The following is an 8494-nucleotide window of genomic DNA, read 5'->3' on the forward strand; positions in this document are numbered from 1 at the left end:
AGTGATTTTTTTAATACGTTTTTTTTTACATAAATAATGCAAATTCTACATACAATAATAAATAATAACAACGTACAAATAAAAATATTACTATATTCAAATACCGAAGTACAATGTAATTACATTAGTGAGTAAAATAAGATAAGCAAACACCAAAACACTTTACTCACATTTAATTAAAATAGTTAACAATTACTTTAAAGGGTTTAGAAGAAATAATTATAAAACACATTTACCAATGTACATTTCCATGTACCCAGTGCCAAAGTCTTTTACAAATCCAGTCCAAAATGACAAAACGATTACAATAATATCCATCATAAACAGTCTCAGACCAGCATTCACATTCTGTTACATTTCTGAACATTTACAGTTCTGCCTTCAGTTTGTCCAGACATTTCCCTAGTAGATCAAACTACCATGGACATTTTTTAAATGCAGTCACAAATTATGAAATTAAAATAATATTAAATAATAACTCTGAACAAGCAAACAACATAACAACTACTCACACATATTTATTTTTTGTGCCACTCTCCAAAGATTATTTGCTCACAAAATCAAGAGAGACAAGTGAGGAAACAATATTTACAAATAACTGCATCAAAATTCAGACGCTCTATCGCCAGCAATTAGCGTCATCATTAAGCAAATTGCAAAGTGCTGTTCAGTTTAATGTTTAACATGTAAGAAAGAAAGAAAGAAAAAGAAAGAAAGAAAAAGCATTTTATAACAATTCAGCATTGGGATGGATGCATGAAAGTTGTTCATTTGGATACGGTGCTTCCTCTTCATTAAAGTTATTCAGGATGTTTTGCACACCTTTTTGCCATGAAAGCAGAGTCTCCATTGGTGTCTTTCCATCCTGTAAATGACAGATAATTTTAGGATATATCCACTAAAATATATCCATTGAAACAGACTTACTAACTAATACTCACAGAATGATTTCTTTTTGCACTGACTATATCCAGTCATTTAGTCACAAAAGAATAAAGCATTATATATATTTTTGCTTATCTTCTTTTTGATATTATGAAGAGTCAGCATTGGGGCATTAAACAAAATCATGTAGTGCCTAAATCTGTCTCTAGAGGGCACCATGTAAGCTTCAATTGTATATAATGTACGCTTATTGAACTCACATTGTTTTTGGCATGTAGACTGGCTCCATACATCATCAGAAGTTTCAGCATTTTAAATCTATTTATCCTCACTGCGTCATGCATTGGTGTGTCTCCCTCCTACACAAACACAATGCAATAGCATTAGAGAAGAAAAGCAAAATGTGGGACGATGCATTAATATCATAAATATGATACATTTTTTATATATATATATATATATATATATATATATATATTAAAGTCACTCTATTAAACATGCTGAATGTGTCTGAAAAATAGTTAAATAAAGGTTAAAAATAATTCTTACCCTATCTTTAGCATTTACATCAGCTCCACAGTGAATGAGACGCTCAGCACATTCATAGTGTCCCGTCCGAACGGCAACATGGAGGGGTGTGCTGCATAGCTGAAGATGCACAAAGAGTTTTAGTAAGTCAATTTTGTACTAGTGCAAACTACATTGGCACATTGAAAACTTGAGAATGAGAATGATTTGTGAATGTTATTTTAACTGTTCAAAGTTCCATTTGGTGTCATATGCCTGCCTAAGCTTTTATCGACCTTGTCTCTGGAGTTGAATTTGGCTCCTTTATTGAGTAGCAGCTCCAGGGCAGGCAGGCTTCCACCTCTACAGGCCCAGTGCACAACTGTCGCATCCAGCTATGAACATGCAATAGATAAATTGCATCGCAGAATTACAATAAAAAATAAATGTGAGATAATATTCTTGGAGCACTGGTGTAACAGTCACATCCACCATCTGTGCTACCTTGTCTTTTTGATCCATGGATGCTCCACTCTCCAGGAGCTTCTGCATGATCTCTATGTAACCTTGGGCACTGGCTTTATGCAGAGCAGAGCGCTTAAACTGAAAGAGAGAGAACAAGTGAGAGTGGGTGTTGTTATTGTTACTAAAAGTGTTAATTTTTTGATTAAGTTAATTTAAATGAAGTGGATCAAAATAAAACGTAAATATTAGATGAAAAACCTAAAAAAATATTTAAAAAAATTAAATGTTGCCAACTAATTTAAATAAAATAAGTTTAAGTTGAAGAACTAAAATAACTAAAACCAAAGGTGAAATAAATATGCATAAAAAAAAAAAAATATATATATATATATATATATATATAATAGCTATAGAGCTATATAATAGTATATACATATACTGAAAAAACACAGGTGTGAGTTTAAGGGGATAGTTTACAAAAAAATGAATTTGTTCATCATTTACTCACTATAAGGTTGTTCCAAATCTTATGTGGATCGTAAAAGATGATATTTTGTAGAATGCTGGTAACCAAAAAGTTTTGGTTACCATTGACTACCATGGTATGGACATAAAAAACTAAGGCATTCCTCAAAATATATATATATTTTTTTCATTTTTGGGTGAACTGTCCCTTTGATTCTGGAAGACTTAACAGCACGAGTGAAGGAAAGTGTTAATCGTCTGTGTTTTTGTGTTACACACTCACATGATCACAAGCATTGGGGTCTCCACCATCTGATAAATATTTCTCAACAACAGGTAATTTATTCTCTGTGACAGCTTTTAAGAACAAAGCCTGGTCCACTGTTTCTGGCTGAAAAAATGTTAGCCAATAATTAAATCTACAGTCTTTATGATATAGCCATCTTAAAATAAAATAGCCGCATTTGTAAAGCATTTTGGGAGAAGTTCCTCACCAGGATATCAGACTCTGGCTGTTTCTTTGATGCTTGAATCTTCCTTTCTTTTCTCCTCTTCCTCAGCAGCAAAATGTTGAGAAGGTCTTCTACAGTTTCTAGTTTTAGCTGTCCTGATTGGTCAACCTAAGAAATATTAAAATATAGATGTATGTCATTATGTTACTATATCAAATTGTAGCCATGCTCATTTTTATTAAGTTGTATTCATTCTTACATTGAGTTTCATGTTCTGCTTGCTTGGTTTGATGTCATTCTGGGTGGTATCACTCAGGTCCTGTTGTCTCTGAAGTCTATCCCTTTTCTCCTGAATGATGCCAGTTTCATATTCTCCTGCAGAAAACACCTCTGCGCACCTCCTGGTACCTTTCCCTCGCCTCTCTTCCTGGTGATCTGTGATTGGAAGTAACCTCATCAGTCTTGGATTTCATATACGTATGAATTAAATTCAAGGGAGCACAAAAAACTGGTCTACTGTGACCACAGCTTTTACACTCTCGGTTACAAGCTTTCAGAGAAAGAACAAGTGTGTAGTTTGAATCAGACAGTTTCATTTAGTGATTGTGTAGGTGGGGTGGAGAGAGTGTTCAGCTGTTTTAAGATATCATTATATGAACACAAACATTTCCTCTTCTTTTCACTCATATTTTTATTGTATGCATTTTATTTGTTATTAATGTAACTTCTCTGTTATGCACTTCCTTTCTTTTTCTCATGTTTTCAGCCCTTTTCATTGTAAACACTATAGATGTAAGTAAACAGTGTTATTTTTGTATTATTTATATACTATCAGCATATTAATATTTGCAATTAGCTTTTATTTTCATATGATTTGTTTTCTTTTTAACTTTAGGTTACATTTTTTTCTGTTATTTTTATTACAGAATAATTCTATTAAGCTTTATATTTACTACATTTATTTAATCTTCAGCTTTATTTCAACTGCATAATTTTGTTGAACAATTTTCTTCATTTTATTTCTCTATATCTTTATTTCTTTCTATGGAAAAGCATTTGCATGTTTATCTTGCAAAAAATTCTAACAATATAAATCTTGAAGTTAGTTGGTAACATGTCAACATTCAGATGAGACTCCCACAAAGCACTGTGTGGATCAGCACAAAACCTACCAGCTCTTCAACGCGCAGCAGTCCCATGATGTCTGTGATCTGGAGTTTGTCTTCAGCTCTATGTTGCGTATTTTGCTGTAAGACTGTCAGTGGTGAGGGATGTATTTCTCTGTGTGGTTAATTAGCTTCCCAAAGCGATCAGTGTTGCCTGCAAAGCTCCCTCATGTTCTGTGTATCATCTCTCCATCACCTCCCTTATATATATATATATATATATATATATATATACGCGGTTCCAGAGTCTGGCGCAGGCCATAAAAAAGGTCAGATCATGTTCCTTACTTTCTCTCCCACTCTTTCACCGTCCACAGAATTCCAATGTCGCGAGACACCTTCAGTCATCCTTCCCGAATCAACCTCGTGCATGCGATGACTGCACGAGCCACGAATGCCCGGCTTCCGTGCTGGTATGCACCAGACTCCCAGGCCCGACCTGCAACCTCTGACACGCGGGGCAACAGGTGCAAGACTCCACGACTGCATAGTCTATTCTGCACGTGCGAAAAGCAATAAAAAAGTGTGACGTGGCCCTTTTGTCAATTAAAGTAAGGGAGACTGGTTGTCACAAATTTTCTCAGGGCAAAGACTTTTTTTTCAGATTTTAATTAGGTACAAATAATTTTGCTTACAGAAAAAAACCTTAACATTTCCACCTCTAAAAATACTTTTTTTTTTTTTTTGGAACAAAAAGTTTGTATCTCACAAAAAGTTTTGGAACAAAAAGTTTGACTTCTCAGAACTGAAAACTGACTCAGGATGGCAAGAAAAAAAGTCTGAACTGTAAAATAATTTTGTGTGTGTGTGTGTTTTGGTCAAAAGAATATGTAAATATATAAAAAGTATGCAACTTGTGACAACTAAATATAGGCTAGACACTACAGTAGGCTTATACAGCATACAGTACAGTGTACACATTTATTTATGAGGATTATATTTATATTCAAGGACACTTATTTATTCTTGTGTGTCATGGGCTCATTTTTAGTGTTAATGTCACCATACACCCTTTTACATACTTCTTGTGAGGCAACAAGAGCTGTTAACACTCTATATTCATTTAATTCAAACAAATGTTCAGAAATAACAATAAAATGACAAGCTGCACAAGTCTGGTGTGAGCATGACATGAATGATGTCTGTGAATGTACGTTCACATGATAATACTGTCAGATGAGAGTCACTATAGGCTTAAAATAGCCTCATGGCAATGACAGTGTGACAGGTTTGAGATACCTTCTCACCTCTTATGGACAGGGAGAAACATGTACAGATAAATGTGGGCTGATGTCATCCGTCAACGGCCGTGTTTTGCAAATGCATGCTTCTGCAAAGCACTCATGCCCTTTAACCACAAGCTGAACAGGTGCAGAATTGCAAGTGTGATTTCTCATACGATCAGTTAGTGATGCATCTGAAGTTTACTGTAAAGAATGAGGAGCTCACCCAGTCCATCAGCCATAAATCAAAATCAATTCCAAGATTATTTGCAGTGCAGTTTTCCTTTAAAGGAGACACTTAGGCCACTCCACTGTCTAGACCTATATCTGTGAGTTACCACGTCGTGACTCAAGATGAAGAAAGAGCGACTAATGAGAGGAGCTTTCATTGCATTTTGAAGTGTCTTGCTCAAGGCCAGAAGGCTGGATTGCCTCTTGTGGGGTTCATAACTTTTTACCATCCTCAGTCTTGAAAAAAATGCAACTCAAGATGTTCTGATGTGATAGTTATCGATATTGTATATTGATGATGTGCATTTTAGAGCTTGATTTATATTTTAGAGATTTTTTATGCTTTTAAAAAGTTACATAGTGTAGCTCTATGAAATGCCATTTGAACAAAAATCTTTTGGATATTTTATATTATTCCTTTAATGGCGCTAAGATAATATAATATAATTTATAATATAATATAATTTATAATATAATATAATATTAAATGTGTAACCCCTCTCTCCCGGGTCCTCACCAACACACCTCGCACCTCACGATGAGTGGGCCCTGAACCCAGGCCTCTGGCATGGGAGGCGGACGCACTAACAAGGATGGTGGCGAGGACCCGGGAGAGAGGGGTTACATTGGTGCCGTGACCCGGATGGGAGTGAGGTTTAGGGGGGTGAGTGTAACGGAGGCCAGCGAGTAGTGTTGTGCAGGTAAACCTCACAGAGACACACTAGCGACATACGCTAGTGGCTGCAGCCATTTAGCATCCTTGTTAGTGTGTCTGCCTCCAATGCCAGAGACCCAGGTTCGAGGCCAACTCAGAGCAAGTGCGTGGTTTGATGGTGAGGACCTGGGAGAGAGGGGTTAAAAATGTATTAGCAACAATCAATTCATTAAAATATACATATTTGTGTATGCTCAGCCTGGTCTGTAGAGCAGAGAGGGAAATCATGCGACAGACTAAGAGGTTTTAGTTCTCTGTAGGGTGTGTAACTTTTGGACAGGCACAGCAGTAGCCCCGCTGTAGGCTAAGTCATGGATATAGTGGAATCCTCACACATTATTTGAGACAGTAGACCCCAAAATATCACACTTATGCCTATAAATTGTAGTATAAATCCATTGGTGGTGTTAAACTCTTTTATGGATCAGCCGTTCGTTCACAGTTTAAAAATGCAACAAAAACAACTAGCAATAATAATAATGATAGTAAATAAATACTTGGATCATTGACTGACTCTCACACTTTGTTTAAATATTATATTTGAAGTAGCTATATGTATATCCCCCTGTTCCATCAGATATAAACAATTCCCTGCAATCCAGCAATTTTACCATCTTCATCTTCTAGACCAGGGATAGGCAACTCCGGTCCTGGAGGGCCACTATCCTGCAGAGTTTAGCTTCAGCCTTCATAAAAACTCACCTGCCTGTATCTATCTAGTAATCCCGAAAACACTGATTGCCTTGTCCAGGCGTGTTTAATTAGGGTTGGAGCTAAACTCTGCAGGATAGTGGCCCGACACTGCACCAGTAATAAAAGAGAGCAGCATCCTTCTCTTTGAAATTCAGTATCAGACTACAATAATTATTTTTTTTATTTTTTAAATTAACACCAGATTTCCATGTTGAACTACTCATTAAATGATATCTGTCAATAAGCTGTGTTTTGAAGGTGTAGCCTCATGTGTTTTCATATACAGTGGCACATGTATGTGTGTTTGTATTGGGAGATGTGAGGTTTAAATGTAGCCATTGGCTTTGTGGGTGTCTCTAATAAGGGTTATTTACAGGGTGTTACCAAGTGTATATTTGTTAGTATCATTAAAGGCTTGTAGGGATTCAGAGCTCTAACCCACTAACACTGGCAAATGTTTTTTTCTGGCAAGTGATTGCATGTGTGCAGCACATAATATAGTGATGATTTTCATTTTTGTGGATCCAAACAGGCACCACACCAGAATAACTGCCCATACTCAGAGTTTAGATAAGCAGGAAGTACACAGACAACCCACTATTTCCTGCATACTCACATGTATGCACACATACTGTACATAAAAACATGCTCAGAAAAAGAGTATTATATAATAATTATGAAAAAACATGCATGTATTGATTAAATAAACAAAACCAGAAAATGAAAAATGTTAAGAAAATTTGATAAGTGTTATAAATAATTAAATCCAAACACAAATGGCTATTTGGAATTCTGATTTAATCCAGAGCTAAAAAACAGACTGGTTGGTGGGCCCAGGCCATACTGGGGAGGTTTATTAGGTTAAGTAGAACATCAGAAAATCAGACATAAGAATGTGGAATCATGTTCTCACAATGGCAGGGGCTTGGAATGCTACAAGGATTTTATAGTGCTGTGAAGTTTTGAGAATGATGAAGAATTTAGGAACCTCCATTTATGGGTATTATATGTCCTCAGCTGTGGCCAAATGGCTCATGTGTTGTTTTAAGATAATATATATTTCTCTCAAGGTTTGCATGACAGCTCACATGCGAACCACTTGATCCCATCGATGTGTCCACAACACACATATATTTCCACATTACCTGATCATTCCAAGATCACTTGGGAAGCTTCTATGACAAGACAACATATTTTATTGGCAACTTAACATTTATTTTATTGTAACCTTGATGGATTAATTAACTCAGCCAAAGACATATCAACAAACTGTAACGACAGACAAAAGAGGAGGAAGCAAATGCAGGCAATCAGATGTTGTTTATTGATAAGGAATGTCCAGAGTGTTGGCAATGGCAAGGAAGGTCTACGGTGGCGTGCGAAGAGCGGGATGGTGAAGTCAGCGGTGCAGGTGAAGGTGGTCAATGGTTAGAACCAGGAACAGACCGGAACACTGACACGCGGACGACAACACGAATCCAACCAGCACACAAACACGGAAGACGGTAATCCAGTTTGTACGTGGAGACATAAGAGAGGATCTGACAACAGAGAGAGAGCGAGGTGAGTATAAGTAGCAGAGGTATGATGACGATCAGCTGGAGCGAGACAATCAACACCCAGGTGATGACAATCAACTAAACGAACACATGGAGACAACGTAAGTACAAAAACAATAACAAAACATGACAC

The 8494-nt window shown here is 36.4% G+C and overlaps 1 pseudogene; it reads right to left on the minus strand.

The window, feature by feature from the left end:
* Positions 1–171: 171 nt before the first annotated feature.
* Positions 172–4380, minus strand: LOC127933525 (ankyrin repeat domain-containing protein 1-like; annotated as a pseudogene).
* Positions 4381–8494: the final 4114 nt, after the last annotated feature.

This window comes from Carassius gibelio, chromosome A17 (genome assembly GCF_023724105.1).
Source record: "Carassius gibelio isolate Cgi1373 ecotype wild population from Czech Republic chromosome A17, carGib1.2-hapl.c, whole genome shotgun sequence".
Taxonomy (NCBI): Eukaryota; Metazoa; Chordata; class Actinopteri; order Cypriniformes; family Cyprinidae; genus Carassius; species Carassius gibelio.